Source organism: Salvelinus sp. IW2-2015, linkage group LG18, assembly GCF_002910315.2.
Source record: "Salvelinus sp. IW2-2015 linkage group LG18, ASM291031v2, whole genome shotgun sequence".
NCBI classification, from domain to species: domain Eukaryota; kingdom Metazoa; phylum Chordata; class Actinopteri; order Salmoniformes; family Salmonidae; genus Salvelinus; species Salvelinus sp. IW2-2015.
Window position 1 is genome coordinate 59,302,399 of NC_036858.1, and position 22,824 is coordinate 59,325,222.

Sequence of the window (22,824 nt, forward strand, 5' to 3'; positions counted from 1 at the left end):
TGCTGAGCTGTTGTCAATGAACAGCATTCTTACATAGGTATTCCTCTTGTCCAGATGGGATAGGGCATGTGCAGTGTGATCGCGATTGCGTCGTCTGTGGACCTGTTGGGGCGGTATGCAAACTGAAGTGGGTCTAGGGTGGCAGGTAAGGTGGAGGTGATATGATCCTTGACTAGTCACTCAAAGCACTTCATGATGACAGAAGTGAGTGGTACGGGGTGATAGTCATTTAGTTCAGTTATCTTTACCTTCTTGGGTACAGGAACAATAGTGGCCATCTTGAAGCATGTGGGAACAGCAGACTGGGATAGGGAGTGATTGAATATGTCCGTAAATACACCAGCCAGCTGGTCTGCGCATGCTCTGAGGATACGGCTAGGGATGCTGTCTGGGCCAGCAGCCTTGCGAGAGTTAACACGTTTAAATGTCTTATTCTTGTCTACCACGGAGAAGGAGAGGGGGGGCCCGCAGTCTTGGTAGCGGGCCACATCGGTGGCACTGTATTATCCTCAAGTGGGCAAAGTTTACCTGGAAGCAAGACGTCGCTGTCTGTGACGTGGCTGGTTTTCTTTTTGTAGTCCGTAATTGCCTGTAGACCCTGCCACATACGTTTCGTGTCTGAGCCTTTGAATTGCGACTCCACTTTGTCCCTATACCGACATTTCGCTTGTTTGATTGCCTTGCGGAGAGAATAACTACACTGTTTATATTGGGCCATATTCCCAGTTATCTTTCCATGGTTAAATGCGGTGGATTGCACTTTCATTTTAGAGCGAATGCCGCCATCTATCCACGGTTTCTGGTTAGGATAGGTTTTAATAGTCACAGTGGGTACAACATGTCCAATGCACTTCCTTATAAACTCACTCACCGAGCCACTGTATAAATCTATATTATTCCCTGAGGCTGCCCGGAACATTTCCCAGTCCACGTGATCAAAACAATCTTGAATCGTGGATTCTGATTGGTCAGACCAGCGTCAAATGGTTCTAATCACYGCTACATCCTGTTTGAGTTTCTGTCTATAGGACGGTAGGAGCAAAATGGAGTCGACGTCGGATTTGCCGAAGGGAGGGTGGGGGAGGGCCTTGTATGCATCGCYGAAGTTAGAGTAGCAGTGGTCCAGTGTATTGCCCGCGTTAGTGCTGCAATCAATACGCTGATAGAATTTAGGTAGCCTTGTTCTCAAATTTGCCTTATTAAAATCCCCAGCTACAATAAATGCAGCTTCAGGATATATGGTTTCCTGCTTACATAGAGTCCAGGGAAGTTCCTTGAGGGCCATCGTGGTATCTGCTTGAGGGGGGATATACACAGCTGTGACAATAACTGTCGAGAATTCTCTTCGGAGATGCATGCCATATGATGCATGCGATGCATGCCATATGATAAGCTGCAAAATATACTGAGAGAGAGTGACAATGAAATAAAACCGATTGGAGATATTACAAGTACTGTATACAAAAAGGAAATGTTAATTTGAGAATACAACTGTCACGTTCCTGACCTGTTTTCTCTTGTTTTGTATTTATTTAGTATGGTCAGGGCGTGAGTTGGGTGGGTTGTCTATGTGTTGTTTTCTATGTTGGGGTTTTGTGCGTTCGGCCTGGTATGATTCTCAATCAGAGGCAGCTGTCAATCGTTGTCCCTGATTGAGAATCATACTTAGGCAGCCGGGGTTCACGTGTGTGTTTGTGGGTGTTTGTATTTCGTGTCAGTGTTCGTGCCACACGGGACTGGTTTCGGTTAGATTCTCTTTGTTATTTTGTTTRGAGTAGTGTTCAGTTTATTTTCTTAATAAAACATGGACACTTTCCACTCTGCGTCTTGGTCCGATCCCTACACCTCCTCTTCAGACGAAGAGGAGGAAATCTGCCGTAACAACAACACAGAAACACAGACACATTAGAGACAGAAACCCTTCCCCTCTTTATTGCAGGATTGTGATAAATGATTAATCAACATGGACACTAGTTCATTTTGAGTAATATTTGAACAATTAAAACAAGTTTAAACACTTCACTTCAAAGGGAGGCATGACAACGATGTGATTTTGGAGGTATGGCAACACGAGACCACTATTACAAWAARGATTACAGATGGGATGGCCTGCTTTCCACTCATGCTAGCTGAGTGCTAGCCCTCATGTTTTCTCACTGGAATGAATGTCTTAAAGGGATAGCTCTGAAGGTCAGGACTGAAACTATGCATCCTATCACCTACTATAACACTAGTCAGACCTGGGTTCAAATAGTTTTCATTTTCTTTCAACTACTTCAAGCATTTGATTGAGTCTGCCCGCCTGGAGTGCCAGATCGGTGGGGTTTGTAGTTTTGGGAAAACTGCATTGTTTCCATTGCACCAGGCAAGCTCAATCAAATGCAGATAAAGTGTTTGAAAGAAACCAAATACTGTTTGAAGCCAGGTCTGGTGCTAGTCAAAGCATCGCCTGATGACTTGGTTCTGCAGGGAGTTTCTGCTGTCACAATAAATCAGTGACACGCCGAATACTGTGTAATCATACAGGGATCCTGTTTCTCGCTCTCTTCACCACATAATGGTCTGTAAAACCCATCGCCCGTTGGGGCACACTCCTCAACCCAGRTGTGCATGCAATGCACCGTAATAGCTGTCGTGTTTGATGGTTGATTTGAGAACGACAAGTCATGGGAGAAAAATACACAAAACCATGCTTGCTTGTTTAAGTGTGCTAGTCTTCCGTCCATGCATTCTGCACTATACAGTGATCGGCATTCTTCAGTGCCAGTAGCCAACGACGGTTCTCTTGATCTCGTTCCCTGTCTTACACTATGTTCAGTTAGAACACAGTAAAGTTGGATGTCATTTAATGATAAATTATTTCGGAAAGCTGCTTTTTTCCCAACATGCACCACAGAACTGAAAGACACTGCTGGCATTTGTCAACAATGAAATATTCAACACTTAAACCCATCAAAATGGTGGATCAGAAGCTTAGCATATTCTTCAAGCCAAAGGATCAAACTGTGATCAGGAACAAGGGAGGGAACTCCTGCTGTGTTCATATCCCAGACCCCCGTTCCCTCATAAAGACAGATAATATTGACTCATTTTTTCAAATTACCCAAACACCATGCAGCCCTTTCATTTCAGCAGACAGTTTATTCTCCTCATCTGGAGTACTTTCTGTCATATCATGTCTGATACACTGCTCTGTCTTTGACAGTGCATTGTCCTTTGATGAGCCTTAAAAGGCTTGGTTTGATGGATGATAACTTGGGGCATCTTTCTCTGTTGTGGACTTGTGATGAGGGAGTGCATGTGAGATGTGAGGAGAAGACACAGCGTGAATGGGAGATGTCAGATGTGTGTGTGTTGTGTGTGTGTGTGTGTGTGTGTGTGTGTGTGTGTGTGTGTGTGTGTGTGTGTGTGTGTGTGTGTGTGTGCTGTGTGTGTGTGTGTGTGTCAAAGCTGTCTGGTGTATGACACCCAGGCAGGCCTTACTGTTAGGCTTTGATCATTCTGAAATAATAGCAACGTAAACATGTATACTTTCATATTACATAGACCACTTATAGCCTACCATATACAAGTGTTTCCATAACAATAGATTTGATTGAAAATACTGAATGTACTGTACATWTACAATATTTTTATTTATTTATTAATTTATACACAGTACCAGTCAAAAGTTTGGACATACCTACTATTTCAAGGGTTTTTCTTTATTTTTACTATTTTCTACATTGTAGAATAATAGTGAAGACATCAAAACTATAAAATAAGAGTGTACAAAGCTGTCATCAAGGCAAAGGGTGGCTACTTTGAAGAATCTAAAATCTCAAATATATTTTGCTTTGTTTAACACTTTTTTGGTTACTACATGATTCCATATGTGTTATTTCATAGTTTTGATGTCTTCACTATTATTCTACAATGTTGAAAATAGTACAAACTTTATTAAACAGTATTTTCTTTGCTGTTTTTTTTTCATTTTTCTTTCTTTGAGTTGTGTGACAGAACTCAAATCCAATCAAATCAAACGTTATTGCCACATGCGCCGAATACAACAAGTGTAGACTTTACCGTGAAATGCTTACTTATAAGCTCTTAACCAACAGTGTAGTTCAAGAAGAAGAAAATATTTACCAAGTAGGCTAAAATAAAAAGTAATAATAAAAAGTAACACAATAACAATAACYAGGCCTTATACAGGGGGCACCGAGTACCGAGTCGGTGTGCAGGGGTACAGGCTAGTTGAGGTAATATGTACATGTAGGTGGGGGTGAAGTGACTATGCATAGGTAACAAACAAACAGCGAGTAGCAGCAGTGTCCATAGGGGGGGGTGTTAGTGTAAATTGTCCAGGGGTGAATTTTATGAATTCTTCAGCGGTCTAATGGCTTGGGGGTAGAAGCTGTTGATGAGCCTTTTGGTCCTGGATTGGCACTTCGGTACCGCTTGCCGTGCGGTAGCAGAGAAAACAGTCTATTACTTGGGTGACTGGAGTCTCTGACAATTTTATGGGCTTTCCTCTGTCACCGCCTATTATATAGGTCCTGGATGGCAGGAAGTTTGGCCCCGGTGATGTACTGGGCCGTTCGCACTACCCTCTGTAGCGCCTTACGGTCAGATGCCAAGCAGTTGCCATACCAGGCGGTGATGCGACCGGTCAGGATGCTCTCGATGGTGCAGCTGTAGAACCTTTTGAGGATCTGGGGTCCCATGCCAAATCTTTTCAGTCTCCTGAAGGGGAAAKGGTTTTYTTGTGCCCTCTTCACGACTGTCTTGGTATGTTTGGACCATGATAGTTTGTTGGTGWTGTGGACACCAAGGAACTTGAAACTCTCAATCCGCTCCACTACAGCCCTARCGATGTTAATGGAGGCCTGTTCGGCCCGCCTTTTCCTGTAGTCCACGATCAGCTCCTTTGTCTTGCTCACATTGAGTTGTAAATATTTGAGTCGTAATAGAACATATTTTTGCTGAAAGAGARGCCTCTCGCAAACTTCTGAAGATCAAATGAATGACTATGATATACCATTACAACAGTAGATCACCATGTATGTGAACTGTGTTAATCCCTGTGTTCTTAGACCTACCTCAATCCTGTACTTAACAGAACAAAGCTGCGATGATACTGGGACACTAAACTACTATATACTTGGTGTCCATTTTAGCTTCAACTATCAGATTGCTTACAYTATACCTATCCTCGGGCACTGCCTTGCCTGGTTGCCAAGTTCTAAGTTTCAATAAGTTTGAGAGGTTGTACTGTAATGGATTCTATAGGGAGGCTGTCAAAGATAAATATTTGAGTCGTAATAGAACATACTTTTGCTGAAAGAGACGCCTCTCYCAAATTTCTGAAGATCAAATGAATGACTATGATATACCATTACAACAGTAGATTACTATGTATTGTTTTGTGCATGATACTTGAGGGTTTGGTTCATTACGTAAGCCGGTCAGAATTTCGAGCAATAGGGGGGGACATTATTTGGCATATCTCATGTTCAGTTACAGTTAATGGACATTCAGAATATTGAGTTTACAATGGCATACATCAAGCTTACTAAGACTTACCCGTAAGTGGCAATACTAGATGCTATTATTACACAATACTGTGTTATAGAGTGGTGTTATGCCTTCCATAGTACATAACTTATGACATATACTTAGGGGAAATAAATAGATAAGTAATCATATACTAAAGTGAGAGGGTGCGCCATACTATTTACTGGTTAAGGATTAATAAAAGGCCACGCAGGTGAAATCAGTGGAGGTGTTTGGGTGTAGAAATCCAATATGTGCATTAGAACATTCATCAGCATCATACAGGGTTATTGTTCATGTTCACGWGGTCACATGTACCTGGGGCGGTAGGTAGCCTAGTGGTTAAATCGTTGAGCCAGTAACCGAAAGGTTGCTGGATTGAATCACGAGCTGCACAAGGTAAAAATCTGTCGTTCTGCCCCTGAACAAGGCAGTTAACCCACTGTTCCCCGGTAGGCCGTCATTGTGAATAAGAATTGATTCTTAACTGATTCTTAACTGACTAAACTGTTGACTAGTTTCTTGAGGTTGGTTGATGTCATATCTCTTTCGATTTTGGATAATGGGACAATATCCCTGCTGATACTTAGCGATCAGAATATTTGATGTGGACTTTCATACATACACACTAAAAAAGCCAACTTAACCAATTGCTTAAACAGCATTTTTATGTGAGTTGACGACTTCAAATGTACAAGAATTTTAGCTAGTGTGTTAAAGTTTGTTTACTCAACAAACTGCTCGAAGAGAGCTGAATTTGATAAAGCTTATTAAGTAAGATTACAAATTAATGTTTGGCTTTGGAAGGCAACACTMTATGTTGGTTCAGCTATATGCCCAAAGGTTGAGCAAACTCACTATCCTATTGTTGAGCAAACTCACTATCCTACTGCAGCTTGGTTGCCTTACATTAAAAAAAAAACATTTTTTACAGTGCGGTTGGCCTACACTTAACTTATAGGCCAACAAAACTGAATAGTTACACTTTGTAACACCAAAACTATTGGCAACTGAGCTGCCACCAACACGAAGGAGACAAAACCTTAAGATGTTGTGAAACATGACATGGTGTGTTGTAACACCACTTAATCAAGTGACTGGGAGCCCTACTGGCAAAAGTTGAAAACACTATTTTGGTGTTTCGAGTTCTGTTTAGTGAAGGATTAGATGCAGTTGAAGTCGGAAGTTTACATACACTTAGGTTGGAGTCATTTAAAACTTGTTTTTCAACCACTCCACAAATTTCTTGTTAACAAACTATAGTTTTGGCAAGTCGTTTAGGACATCTACTTTGTGCATGACACAAGTCATTTTTCCAACAATTGTTTACAGACAGATTATTTCACTTATAATTCACTGTATCACAATTCCAGTGTGTTAGAAGTTTACATACACTAAGTTGACTGTGCCTTTAAACAGCTTGGYAAATTCCAGAAAATMATGTCATGGCTTTAGAAGCTTCTGATAGGCTAATTGACATAATTTGAGTCAATTGGAGGTGTACCTGTGGATGTATTTCAAGGCCTACCTTCAAACTCAGTGGCTCTTTGCTTGACATCATGAGAAAATCAAAAGAAATCAGCCAAGACCTCAGAAAAAAACGTGTAGACCTCCACAAGTCTGGTTCATCCTTGGGAGCAATTTCCAAACGTCTGAAGGTACCATCTGTACAAACAATAGTACGCAAGTATAAACACCATGGGACCACGCAGCCATCATACCGCTCAGGAAGGAGACGCGTTCTGTCTCCTAGAGATGAACGTACTTTGGTGCGAAAAGTGAAAATCAATCCCAGAACAACAGCAAAGGACCTTGTGAAGATGCCGGAGGAAACAGGTACAAAGTATATATATCCACAGTAAAACGAGTCCGATATCGACATAACCTGAAAGGCCGCTCAGCAAGGAAGAAGTCACTGCTCCAAAATCGCCATAAAAAAAGCCCGACTACGGCACATGGGGACAAAGATCGTACTTTTTGGAGAAATGTCCTCTGGTCTGATGAAATGAAAATAGAACTGTTCAACRATAATGACCATCATTATGTTTGGAGGAAAAAGGGGGAGGCTTGCAAGCCGAAGAACACCATCCCAACCYTGAAGCACGGGGGTGGCAGCATCATGTTGTGGGGGTGCTTTGCTGCAGGAGGGACTGGTGCACTTCACAAAATAGATGGCATCATGAGGCAGGAAAATTATGTGGATATATTGAAGCAACATCTCGACATCAGTCAGGAAGTTAAAGCTTGGTCGCAAATGGGTCTTCCAAATGGAGAATGACCCCAAGCATACTTCCAAAGTTGTGGCAAAATGGCTTAAGGACAACAAAGTCAAGGTATTGGAGTGGCCATCACAAAGCCCTGACCTCAATACTATAGACAATTTGTGGGCAGAACTGAAAAAGCATGTGCGATCTCATCTTAGGTACACTACTTMTCATGGTTTCATTCCACAATCATGATGTTTTGTCTTTCTATTTTTACAGTGTAGTATATTAAGTGAAATAAGTGAATTCGGTGATATAAGTGAATTCTTGCTTCTCAAAACCATGTCTTTATAAAATATGTGAAGATTTACTGAGAAGATAAACAAAACATGGCCTCTGATCTAGTCTCACAAATACGGTGTGRTCTAAAAAGCAGCAAGTCATCCAGTCAGCCTTGGGTTGGGGTTGTGATCTCTGCTGGTTTCGCAACATCTGTTCAGGAACATACTCTGTTAATATATTAGCTGTGACTTGCACTGTGAGAGCCGGGCAGGTGTTTTCAGCTGAAGCCAGGAAACATCAAAGGCAGATTGGGCTCTAAACCTTCCAGTTCATGCAATTGAATTAAAATGTATGAGTCACCAGCAGCTTTCGCTGATAATAAAACACACATAATGTCTGTTGTCGGTCTGGCTGCATGAGGGATATATCATATGATGTGCCCCAAATGGCACKCTATTACATACATAGGGCTCTGGTCAAAAGAAGTGCACTATCGGCTTGTAGGGAATAMGGTGCCATTTGCTTAGTGGTGTAGTTGCAAACATGCTGGACATGTAATTGATTGCAGATGGGGGAGATAATAAATGAAATAGCTTGTCATATAATATCTTGATGAAAAACCTGCAGTATTGAAGATAGATTACACACTTGTAAATCATATCAAATCGAATTGTATTTGTCACATGTGGAAAAAAAGGGTTAAGTAGAAAATAGAAAAGAAAAATAACAAATAATTAAAGAGCAGCAGTAAAATAACAAGCGAGGCTATATACAGGGCGAACCGGTACATAGTCAATGTGCGGTGGCACCGGTTAGTTGAGGTAATTGAGGTAATATTCACATGTAGGTAGAGTTAAAGTGACTATGCATGGGTTATACACAGAGAGTAGCAGCAGCGTAAAAGAGTGGACTGGGTAGCCATTTGATTAGCTGTTCAGGAGTCTTATGGCTTGGGGGTAGAAGCTATTTAGGAGTCTCTTGGACCTAGACTTGGCGCTCCGGTACCGCTTGCCATGCGGTAGCAGAGAGAACAGTCTATGACTAGGGTGGCTGGAGTCTTTAACAATTTTTAGGGCCTTCCTCTGACACTGCCTGATATAGAGGTCTTGGATGGCAGGAAGCTTGGCCCCGTTGATGTACTGGGCCGTACGTACTACCCTCTGTAGTTCCTTGCGGTCGGAGGCCGAGCAGTTGCCATACCAGGCAGTGATGCAACAAGTCAGGATGCTTTCGATGGTGTCGCTGTAGAACCTTTTGAGGATATTTTCAGTCTCCTGAGGGGAAAAATCATAGTGGATAAGGGGGATTTGTGAATATTGGGATATTGGAAGAGTTATAAAACTGCTACAAATAAGCTGTCAAAAGCGCAAACTTATGTGGCTGGTAAAAACAAAGTGACACACACGTACACACACGTACACCACAACAGACGTACACAACACACGTACTGTACACACACACACGTACACACACACGTACACACACACGTGTACACACACACACACACACACACACACACACACACACACACACACACACACACACACACACACACACACACAACACACACACACACACACACACACACACACACACACACACACACACACACACACACACACACACACACACCTGTACCCAAATCTGTTCTGGTGGGAAAATGTATTTCAGTCGTATTGTGGTATTGTTGCTGATCTCAGCCTCGGGGTATTTAACCAGGGCAGTAGAATTCCCACTCAGGCCATAGCAACATTCAGGGATACTCCACACTGAGCCATAGCCAGCCAACCACTCCCTTCAGCTCCACCACTGGACTTACTTATTTAACCAGGGCAGTAGAATTCCCACTCAGGCCATAGCAACATTCAGGGATACTCCACACTGAGCCATAGCCAGCCAACCACTCCCTTCAGCTCCACCACTGGACTTACTTTACATTTTTCTTCTCTCTTTTGTGTCTCGTTCTTTCCCATGTGAGCCCAGACAGCTTTACGTTATAATATGCAGCAATCTGTCTTTATAATATCCAGCAATCTGTCTTTAAAAGCCATCTGGTTTTAATTTCCTGCAAAGTACAAGATGGTGGGAGGGAGAGAGAGGTTTTTAAAACGAGCATAGTTTGAACTTGAGGGTGAATGTAGTGAGTAGGGACTCTGTCACTCACATTATTGCATGTTAATGACTCAGGGAAGGCCGTCTGTAAGCAGCCAATGATTTATAGACATCCAGTGAACTCTAGCAGGCAAAAGCCAAACCCAGAGTTCAGGACTGTCACAGGGACAACAGCAGGACCCTTTTGTTTTGGCTGGCTGCAGACCAGACCTGGTGGGTTCAAATACTATTAGAAATAATGTCCAATACTTTAACTGGATTTGATTGAGCTTACCTGGCATATTGGAACCAATAAGAATAATTGCAAGAGGACAAACCCTGCCCATCTGGCACTTTGGGCAAGCTCCCACAATTGCTCAAACGTTATGAACAATTTCAAATAGTATGTGAACCCAGGTCTGCTGCACACTTTCATGGCAAAGTATTTCGCACGGTAATTAGCTCCATCCTAATTTAGTCTGCAGTCCCAGAGGGTTAGGAAAGTCATTCATCATCCTCACTACCTCTAATTATTCAGCTTCAGTTTCAGGTAGAGATGTTGTAATAGTCTAGTCAGTCACTGGCTCGGTCGACTTGCATGGCTGGCCTCTTGGTGTATTTTCCTTTTCCAATGAGTTGAAGTGGAGATACGTTCTTGGCTTGGGAGTCTGACATCTATCCACCCCCTGTCATACATCACATACCTTTTTGCAAGTGTTTAGGCTAAGTAGGGAAATGTCATTTCACATTACTCATTAGTGTAACTAAAGAGTTGGGAGTGAATGTAGTGTTGAAAAGGTCAGATTGCAGCTTGCAGTTTGGGAGGTCAGGTACGTTTGGTTCAACTGGCCCTGGAAATTAAGAGCACTTGATTCTAAAAACAAAAGCAGAGAAATAAAATAAAGCAAGAATATCTAGTTAAACAGTTGTTGTATTTATGGAAGGCATATTGTATCAGATTTCGGGCCACAACAAAAAAAGCTATGTTGTGTATTAACAAGCTATTAGTGTTGAGGTCATGAGCAAAAATTCATTCAAGAACCAGAGTATTTTACATCCTATTTTAGCAAAAGAAAATACATCAGGTGAATGATAATGGCTAGAGGAAGTAATCAACATTTTAAAATTAATTTATTTGGCACACAGTTTCATTATTTTGACCTCCCCAGAGTTCATTGGAAGAGGAAGTGTAAATTAGCTAGAAAGGTAATGGTATCTTGGTGTTAATTTGAAGGTAGTTTCGTATGGAGCTGAGAGACAATTTTGCCATTTTAAAGCTAATTTCCTGCAATTCTATGCATTTTGCCATGACTTAAGCTGTGTTCCTCTGCTCAAACATTAGAACAAAATCAATCAGCATTTGCCCTGAATGTCCAGTTCAGGGCACATGCCCTGACTGTCTAGATTTTATTTTATTTTTAGTTCTCAAAGATGGTATTATAAATATATATATAGTTCAATATTTTTTCTGCATGCTTTCTATCTGGTTTTGGTCATTTAAGTTGACACTGAAACAGTTTTTCCATCCCGTCTATTCATTTTCTATACAGAAAAAAACATGTAATTAGCTCCAATAGCTGCAATTCCCTCCATATTAAAGGGATAGTTTGAGATTTTGTCAATTAAGCCCTTTTTTACTTCCTCAGAGTCTGATGAACAGGAACAGCGAGCATGCTAACTGTTTCTGTCAGGGGAGAAGGACCGCCCCTTCTCATTGAAGCCATGGAGGTTCAAAGCCGACCTCGGTACTGCAAGCATTGTTTGCAGAAAACAGGATCCCCCATTATAGTGAATGGAAAAATTGCAATCTACTGTATGTGTAAAAATTGTATATTTTTTTTAGAGACAATCATGGTACCAATAATGGCTTCTAATACACCAGATGTATGTCCTTGAAACGATTATTTAAAAATTGCACACAAATTGCACACAAATTATAAGGATAATTTAGTTGCTAATGGCAGCCTGCAGTACCCCGGTCGGCCTTGAACTTGACTTACTCAATGAGAGGGGGCAGCACTGAACTAGCCTGCATTGTCACTTCCTGGAGTAGCTCAAACTGCCAAGTATGGATAACTGCGTACGTTTAACGTGTCTGAAAGTGGGCGTTGCAACATAAGTGGGAAGATCAACATAAGTGGGTGTATGGGAACATAACAGTTAATTGGGCAGATTGGTTGCCACTCAAGACCGTTTTGCATGGCTGCTTGCTTGTAGCATTTTAGCTAAGCTGTTTAGTCAAGTTAGGATAATTAACGTGGGAGGATAGGAGAATTAACGTGGCAGGTTGGAAAATTAAGGTGGCAGGTTAGGAGAATTAACTTGACAGGTTAGGATAATTAACCGGGCAGATTAGGAGAACTAACTAGGAGAATGAGCTTAACGTTAGGAAAATGGTTAGGCTTAGCTAAAATGCTACAAGAAAGCAGCAAACAGCCACGCAAAACGATCTTGAGTGGCAACCAATCTTCCCAATTAGCTGTTAGGTTTCCATAGACCCACTTATGTTGATCCTCCCACTTATTTGCCAACACCCACTTTCAGACACACTCTGTGTATGCAGTTACCCATTACTCCAAACTGTGCATGTTATGTCTCCATGAGATGCTATACAAACTTAATTTGGCTTCAATGCGCTATTAAGTCTTCACATGGGAATGAATGGTGTCACGTGATCGATGGCTTTGTCTATTCATACAGTATATACAGTCATTGGTTCCTGTAGACTGCCAGTCATTACGCTCACGCTATTTAGCGTTGAATCGTGAAACTATCTCTAACTTCCTTCACAATGGACGCAGAGACATGAAAATTGTATCCATGGTGGTATTCTGTTGTAGCTAGCAATATTAATAAAAACAATAATTTTTCACATTTAAAAAAAATTTGCGGACCCCCTGCAGTACCCCAGTTTGAAATCCCCTGCTGTAAGACATGGTAACCATGGCGAAGTAAGTAAGAAGGCTGAAGACTTGGAGATCTCAGACCTTGTGAGACCTCGTAAGACCTTGTAAGACCTCGTGAGACCTTGTAAGACCGTGTAAGACCTTGTGACACATTGTGACACCTTGTGAGACCTCGTAAGACCTTGTGAGACCTTGTGGCCCCCTGTGAGACCTCGGAAGACCTTGTGAGACCTTGTGACACCCTGTGAGACCTCCTAAGACCTTGTGAGACCTCGTAAGACCTTGTGACACCCTGTGAGACCTCATAAGACCTTGTAAGACCTATGTAGAATAGTATTAAAGCCGATGGCATGTTTTATGTTGAACCGTACCCTTCTGTGAGTCAGTAAGTTGGCGCCACTGGAATATATAGCTTCCAAATGCCTGAAGGGCATCATTAATGCACATATGTGTGCAGGCTGCTGCGTTTTAAACACGCTGGATACCAAAATGCATTTTTTGTGTTTGACAAACTTCTGCTTGTTAGCCTACTGAAGATGATCATTACTACACCACTTTACTTAGAGCCTGCAGGGACATGTATAATGCTTTATAACTACTTAGAGCCTGTAGGGTCATGTATAATGCTTTATAACTACTTAGAGCCTGTAGGGTCATGTATACTGCTTTATAACTACTTAGAGCCTACAGGGACATGTATAATGCTTTATAACTACTTAGAGCCTGTAGGGTCATGTATAATGCTTTATAACTACTTAGAGCCTGTAGGTCATGTATAATGCTTTATAACTACTTAGAGCCTGCAGGGACATGTATAATGCTTTATAACTACTTAGAGCCTGTAGGGTCATGTATACTGCTTTATAACTACTTAGAGCCTGCAGGGACATGTATAATGCTTTATAACTACTTAGAGCCTGCAGGGACATGTATAATGCTTTATAACTTCTATTAGCATGTGTTCGAGCCTTCTATTTTAACACATATATATATCAGCAGAGTTTCCACAATACATAGAGAGAGAGAGAGAGAGGTTAATGGGAGTATCCGAGGGGACTAATTGTCAAGGTTATGTCTGGGAAGATGATTGATATCGGGCCAGGCTGTTTTTGTCAGCCTGTCAGGTGGCTGGAATGTTTAATGTTCTCATTATTGGTTGCTCTGTTGTGTATATTTCTCTGTCAGCGCCGTGTGGACCCATCTGAACTGCCAAGGCACTTCAAAGGCCTGCAGGTCATCCGTCTTCTTCCTGACGCCCGCAATGTTCAGTCTCAGCTGAGTGCCAGTGATTTGTTATGACTCCAGAGCCGCAGCTGACAGACAGGACAGTTCTCCTATATAAAAAAAGCACAGGAGCCATTTCCCTTTTGTCGTGCAGTGCGGTGGGTGAAAACATCACTGTGGATACATCCCCGGCGTAATGGGTGACAACTGACACAGTAGGCTGACACCTGACAGTTGTGTTGTCTTACTAATTTTCTGGAGACCGACTGGATGACTTGAGATGTTCTCCTTTTTTTTACTCACTCCCTTGTGACACTCAGTGTAGACTTTGGTTATGGTGTCATGTGTGTCCCAAATGGCACCATATACTCTGTAGTGCATTCGTTTTGACGAGGGCCCATAGCCCTATTCCCTATATGCCTTGGTCATAAGTAGTGCACTATACAGGGAATAGGGTGTCAAAAGCATATACAGGTCACCAACTGTTCTTAAGTGCCAGGAGAATGTTTGTCGGTGAAGAAGGATCACTATGCTTAGACAAATGTACATGACATATTCATCGACAAAGACCTGAGTACAGTGTGCAGTCTAAGAGGTGACTGAGCAGAGCTCACTAGGGAGATGCAGATAGCATTAGCCACATACAGTATGAGAGAGAGATGAGAGAGAAATGACAAGATTGATTGTTTTCTGTTGATCTGTTTTTGGAACATGGGAAAATAGTCAATTCCTCTTGAAGATAAATGATGTGCTGTGTGGTGCAGATGGACATTTCTGAAAGCTGAAAAAGATTCAAGTGAAACACTGGTCCTTAGACCTAATCACAAGCTGTAGATTATTTTGTCCATTGACCCAGATGGTAAGGCTTGATTCTGCAGCTCCTCCTGTATATAATAATGTGGGTGCTTATATTTTTGCTGTTTCTCACATGAACAAGTTTGTATGCATTTTTCATATCCCAACTCCCCCTGAGACACCCTCAGAGAGTGTGGTCATAGCCAGGGTCAGCCATTTTCAATGGCGACCCTTGGGCAATTAGGATTAAGTACATTGCTCAAGGGCACATTGACAGATGCTGTTTCACCTTGTCGGCTCAGGGATTCGAACTAGCGCCCTTTCCGTTACTGGCCCAATACTCTAACCGCTAACTGCTGCTGCCCCAGATAATAATGTATACCAGTCTGTCATATTTTACTTAGGTAAGTGAGATGTCCATCACCCATAATGGTCTTCCAGCTGGCATTATGCATGTTGTACCACTCTAATGACCTAGCAACATTTTTCATCCTCTACATTAATGTGGAACATTTTAGTTTCCTACTGTTTCCATCATTGTCAATGCATGGCAAAACAATATTTTTCACCTGGCAGGAAAGTAAAAAGTACAAACTTGCACAAACGTCCGCAGCTAATTTCTTCCCATAGGTCAAGGCTATATTTCAGGCACTAAAGCCATCACTTTGGGCTAGGCACAACAAGTTCGATAGCGACTTGATTAAGCTAGCCCGTCAACATGACTGCAAACACGGCAGTATGTTAGTTATAATTATAGGATGGAGGTAGGTGATAAAGTGTGGAAGAATGTAATTTGTCTGTTATGATTGAAATTCAACTAGATTTTGAATTTTGAAGGTGATTCAAAATTCCAAAGGCACTCAAACATCTGAGCTATCTTTGTTGCTGGTCCATGGTAATAATTGAATAAGAGACCCGCACACTGCTCTTGCTAGTATCGCTGATCTTAATTAAGCTTTATGTATCGGTCTCGTCAGCACTTTTGTAGGTGAAAAACCCCCTGAGACAGTTTTGTACAGTACACATAAATGTTAAAGAATTCAACTAATTGCCTTGTCCCATACACAGTGCCTTCGGTAAGTATTCAGACCCCTTGACTTTTTCCACATTTTGTCAGGTTACAGCCTTCTTCTAAAATGTATTAAAAATATATTCCCCATCAATCTACACACAATAGCCCATAATGACAAAGCAGAAACATGTTTTTATAAATTCTTGCTAATTTATCATTAAAAAAAAACAGATATATGACATTTACATAAGTATTCAGACCCTTTACTCAGTACTTTGCTGAAGCAACGATTACAGACTAAATTCTTTTGGGGTATGATTCTACAAGCTTTTCACACCTGTATTTGGGGAATTTCTCCCATTCTTCTCTGCAGATCCTCTCAAGCTCTGTCAGGTTGGATGTGAAGCGTTGCTGCACAGCAACGCTCAGGTCTCTTCAGGTCTCTTCAGAGATGTTAGATTGGGTTCAAGTCCGTGCTCTGGCTAGGCCACTCAAGGACATTCAGAGACTTATCCTGAAGCCACTCCTGCGTTGTCTTGGCTGTGTGTTTAGGGTTGTTGTCCTGTTGGAAGATTGAACCTTCACCCCAGTCTGAGGTCCTGAGCGCTCTGGAGCAGGTTTTCATCAAGGATCTCTGTACTTTGCTTCATTCATCTTTGCCTCGATCCTGACTAGTCTCCCAATCCCTGCCACTGAAAAACATCCCCACAGCATGATGCTTCCACCAGCATGCTTCACACTAGGGATGGTGCCAGGTTTCCTCCAGACGTGACGCTTGACATTCAGACCAAAGTGTTCAATCTTGGTTTCATCACAGCTAATCTTGTTTCTCATGGTCAGAGTCTTTCGGTGCCTTTTGTAAAACTCCATTTGGGCTGTCATGTGCCTTTTACTGAGGAGTGGCTTCCGTCTGGCCAACTCTACCATAAAGGCCTGATTGGTGGAGTGCTTCAGCGATGGTTGTCCTTCTGGAAGGTTCTCCCATCTCCACAGAGGAACTCTACAGCTCTGTCAGAGTGACCCTCGGGTTCTTGGTCACCTCCCTGACCGAGGCCCTTCTCCCCCGATTGCTCAGTTTGGCTGGGCGGACAGCTCTAGGAAGAGTCTTGGTGGTTCCAAACTTCTTCCATTTAAGAATGATGGAGGCCACTGTGTTCTTGGGGACCTTCAATGCTGCAGAAATGTTATGGTACCCTTCCCCAGATCTGTGCCTCGACACAATCCTGTCTCGGAGCTCTAGGGACAATTCCTTCACCCTCAAAGAAAATACGTTGCACCTCAGCTCAATTCAGAGTCTCATAGCAAAGGGGCTGAATAATTATGGAAATAAGTATTTTTGTTTTAAATTTTTTATAAATTTGCAAAGATTTCTACAAACCTGTTTCGCTGTTATTATGTGGTATTGTGTGTAGATTGCTGAGGATATTTTTTTTGTTATCCATTTTAGAATAAGGCTGTAACAAAACAAAATGTGGAAAAAGTCAAGGGGTCTGAATACTTTCCGAAGGCACTGTAACTATGTTTAAAAGTGCTGGAAACTCTTTAAAAAAAGCAGAAGAACACATGCCGGCCAGGCCAGTATCTCAGAAACACCCTACATGAATATGCCAAGCCTAATTTTAAATCAACAGCGGGGTAGGAACTTTGGCTGCAGTTTCCAAACCCGAGATCACGAACAGTGCAGGAGCACAATGCCAGTATGTCATATATTTAAATACTGTTAAATTACAGCCTGTTTACAGTTCCTGAAAAGACCATTTGTCTTACTCAACGTTGGTCTGCTTCTTACACATTTGTCAGTAAGAGCTTCCACATGCCAAGGTTTCTGCAGGCGGGAGGGAGGAAAGAGTCCAGGTTATCAGGAAAGATTTTCATAGCGTGTCTTCACTCAGTCTGCAGTTAATTAGTGGGCCTCTACACAATAAGGCCATAAGTCATTAATCATGGCCCTAGCACCAGTCAGCTCGCTGAGACCTGGGAGATGTCCCAAATGGCCCCCTTATTTCCTATATAGTGCACTACTTTTGGGCTCATAGGGCTCTGGTCAAAAGCAGTGGACTATGTACGAAATAGGGTGCCATTTGGAATGCAACCCCAAGACATGGGGAGGGAGACAAAAGTTAACTGTCTCTAGACCCCAAAAACTGATATCTTGACCTGGAAGCCAGTTCCACTGCTTTTTGAAATTGTTCCCTACTAATCACGGACTGATTTAAATGTAGGACACCAGGTGGGTGCCATTAATTATCAGGTAGAACAGAAAACCAGTAGGCTCCGGACCTTGTAGTCTAAGTGTTGAATACCCCTGCTCTATACGCTATGATTGTCGGTCTTCAGTTGTTATGGGTCCTGGTTGCATGACTGGGCTGCCAGTAGACTATAGTATAAATTAGTGGGCCATGTTGAGTGTTGACAGACGAGGGCCCACTGTTCCACTCACTGTTGCACTTTCCTTTTAGGGTTTCTGTGTTGACAGATTTTCTTCTGCAAGGGAAATATTCTACTTTGTGCTTTACTTAAGCCAAATATACACACACACACCACACACACACACACACACACACAACAACCACACACACACACACACACACACACACACACACACACACACACACACACACACACACACACACACCACACACACACACACACACACACACACACACACACACACACACACACTGCCTTATTCAGTACTGAATGATGTGTACAGTATTATCTTGAAGGTAGTCAGCGAAATTACGTTGCATGAGTTGCACCGCAGATTTTACGATGAGCAAGATACAGGACTTCGCTTTCATACGGTATCTGCACATGTGCACTTGTTCGCTTCACACTTTTACAACAGGACCAAAAACAGCAACGAAGTTTAGCCTTGTGCGCCAACACTCTTAGTTGAGGAAAATGACCCAACCACTATGCTATTTACTATGTGCATCTGTCATATCGCTGACCTTTAATATATGATATGTTATGCATGTAATATCAATCAACTGCTATGGATGTTGGCTGAATATACAGTACATGTCTCACTAAGAATAGAATAGAAGAATAGAATAGAACCATTTTATTCTATAGATTTGAATTTGAAGGGGACAGCAGCATGCCATTGATTGATGTAAAACACAGGTTTAACTTCGCTGTTTTGAGGTTGGCTAGAGTCCCAAATGCCAACCTATTCCCTACGTAGCGCACTACTTTTAACCAGAGCCCTGTGGGCCCTGGTCAAAAGTGCACTATATAGGGAATAGGGCACCATTTGGGACACAACTAATTTACTCTGCCCTGTCAGAATCAGGAAGTGATAAAGGGGTGATTAATATGGCTCTTGTTTGGAGAGCTAAAGTCATTCTCCAGCTAAAATAAACCAGCACTTCTCTCAAGATGATTGAATACACACTTCTTAGTGAGTTGATTGAACATGCAAAAGGTAATCTATTTCCTATGCCTTTGTAAACAGTGACCCAGCAAGCAGTGAGCAGTGAACAGCCATCTTTCCAGGACCATCAGTGTACATAACCATTGTGTAAGGTTTATCCAAGCAGGCCAGCCAAACCGCCGCTGAAGTTTAGGTAAAAACAGGCTTTCTCTTGATTAGGTAATTTATACAGAGGACTATAGGACTGTAAGAATGTGTCCCAAATGGCACCCTATTCACTATATAGTGCACTACTTTTGACTAGAGTCCTATGGGCCCTGGTCAAAGTAGTGCTTTATGCAAATAATAGCAGGGTGTCATTTGAGACGCACACAATACAAAATCCAAACCGCATAAAAGTAAATGTGCCAAGAAAATGTGTCCGGAGTCCAATAATGTTGTATTGGAAGTTTCAATCATTATTTTTATTAGACAGGTTACTTAAAGCATTTGTGGATAACAGCAGAATGTAGCTTCATACATGAATGATCCGATGAATGATACCATGAATGATATCATGAATGATATCATGAATGATCCCATGAATCTCACAGCAAGTACCCTATCCCCCCCGATAAAAAAACCCAACAACATTAAAAAAAACAGGAATGCTTCCTAAATGGCACCCTAGTCCCTTTATAGTGCACTATAAAAGGAATAGGGTGCCATTTGGGACGCAGCCAGAATGAAATCTTTTCATCAAACTGTTTAAGGTGTCACCAGAGCCTTTCAAACGGCATTACCTTAGTTGTGTTTATGACGTCCCAATGCCTTCAACAATAACATCTAACAGACATTGACTACACTACACACCCACAACCACATGGTGTGCAGCTGTGCAGCACAAATGATGGGCATGCCCATAGCATACAGCCCGGCCTGGTCTGGCCCTTACATACACCAGTCTTAATGTCAGCATTTGTCTGTGACCCGTCATGGTACACTGCTATGTTTTCTGGGCCAAAAGGCAAAACGGGACAGAAATCTTCCTAGCATTGAAGTTCAAAGCAAAACAGGTGGTAGGTTGGAGAGTGATTAAGCAAGGCAGGAAACCATCTAGTCTCTCATGTACAGACTATATTTCACTTGAGAACATGTGGAAAAGCAGGTTCTGTCATTTCAGTGTGATTGAGAGGACCATGACCCAATGGTAGGTAGGATGGGATGTGAGAGAAAAGAGTGGAGGTGAGGAAAGGTCATTCAGTACACTCTAAGGGGAAGACTATGGGAGAATCGCAACTGCATACTCCTCGTGTCCTCTCTCCTCGCCTCCTTCTCAAAACCCATTGGAGGAGAAGGTCAGAGGAGAGGGACCTCTGGCTTTCTCATCCAATGGGTTTTGATGAGGCAAGGAGAGAAGACAAGAGGGGTATGCAATTGAGATTCCCCCAATGTATTGAGCAGAGATGTTCAGGGTTATCCCTGAGTCTCTGGACCAGACCCTTTACTTTGCTCAGGACAGACATATTATATATATATAAATCAGTTTTTCTTTTGCACAGTTTATGTATATATGTTAATTTCTGTATTTGTATATGTTATGGCTCTTGGAACTGCTTCTCCAATCATATAGTTCAACCTCAAAACGTCACCAAAACCAGGAAGTCCCGAAAGCCAGGAAGTCCCCAAAACGTGTAAAGATACATGATCAACACGAGTGACATAATGTAAAAAAAATGTTTTCTCCATATCACATTGATGTGCCATTTGTATGAGGCCCCGCATATCGTCAGAACAGTCTGGTTGGGATGGTGAGTTGTGGACTAGAAGCGTCATTAACATACATCATGGGAGAGAGCGATCGTAAAGAATGAATCTGTTGAAAAGATGCCGTCGATTTTATGAATATGACATGTGACCATTAATGATGTTGATTTTATCTCTTGGGAATAGCTGTGATTTACTTTGGGATGGTAATGACATTGTTTGCTTGATTCTGTAGATGTGGTTCATTTCATGCTATCTGCTTTACACACCTTCATTACTGCAATCATAAAAGCTGTAGAAATGTCCCATATTGGGTGACATCATAAATCATTGTCTAGCACAGCTGCCATTTATTTCACCTTGCCATTTTGTTCTTTCATAATACAATATGGTGTAATCCATTATCTCATAATTTGGCAATGTTTAAATGAAGGAATGCAATGTTGCAAGAGATTTAATGTATGTGTTTATATTGACACACACAATTATATATAACAGTTGTAATGTTCCCTGATGCATCATACAAGTGGAAGTAGGTGTACTGCCTTGTTGCCTGATGTGTGCGTGTGTATAGGCCTACTGTGCATAACGAGGCTTCAGCAGCGGAGCCGTCCGTTTCTTCAGGAGCATGATGGAGAGGTTTTTGTTTTCCACATTATAGAATCATCAAACAAGTGGAACCTCTTCCCTCCCAGTGTGTTATGTAATATACAAAAAATCCTCTCAACCCAGTATAGGCCTACTCTTGATGTGACTTATTGATGTGTATGATATGAGAATTAAATACAATATTTAATACCGCTCATTTTGGTTTATTATGTAATCTTGTGTGCCTCAGGTATTTAATCTGTGCAAGGATTGTATCGAAAATACTTGCGTATTTATGGAGTGGTCCATCTGATTTAAGATGTTGTATTCTCAATCATTTGATTGACATTTAATAACTGTAGGTTGAAAATATAAACGTGTGCTGTCTTGACATATGGTATGGAGCAATGCAGCAACATATCTTCCAGAACGCGTTTGGTTTTCTTTACAACAAGCTGATGAAATACAGACCTAACGTTTAAACGCAATACAATATAGCTAACCTAAAACATAGCATTTAAAGTAAATAAAAAAGAGTTATGACTCCACGAGAAATGAGTTGATCTAGTCAGTGAAATAGTCCATATGCAGAGCAAGACGTAGGCTATTAAACCCTAGAACCTACACAATAACCGAAATATTTCACCCCAAATTATAGGCCTAATTGTTTTATAGCAAATATATAGCTGTATCCCATAACCTCATCTCCTTTATGATAAACTCTCTGCTCAGACAAATGTATAGCTGTATCCCATAACCTCTTCTCCTTTATGATAAACTCTCTGCTCAAGACAAAGTGTATAGCTGTATCCCATTAAACCTCTTCTCCTTTATGATAAACTCTCTGCTCAGACAAATGTATAGCTGTATCCCATAACCTCTTCTCCTTTATGATAAACTCTCTGCTCAGACAAATAGGGCACATTTTATCTGAGAACAAGACGCAAAACAATAATTAATGTTGTTTGGGTTGTCACTTTTTAGATGTAATATTATTTCCCAATGTGCTGCTGATATTGCATGTTTTATAACTGCACAAGCGGATAACTTCCTTATTCTAAT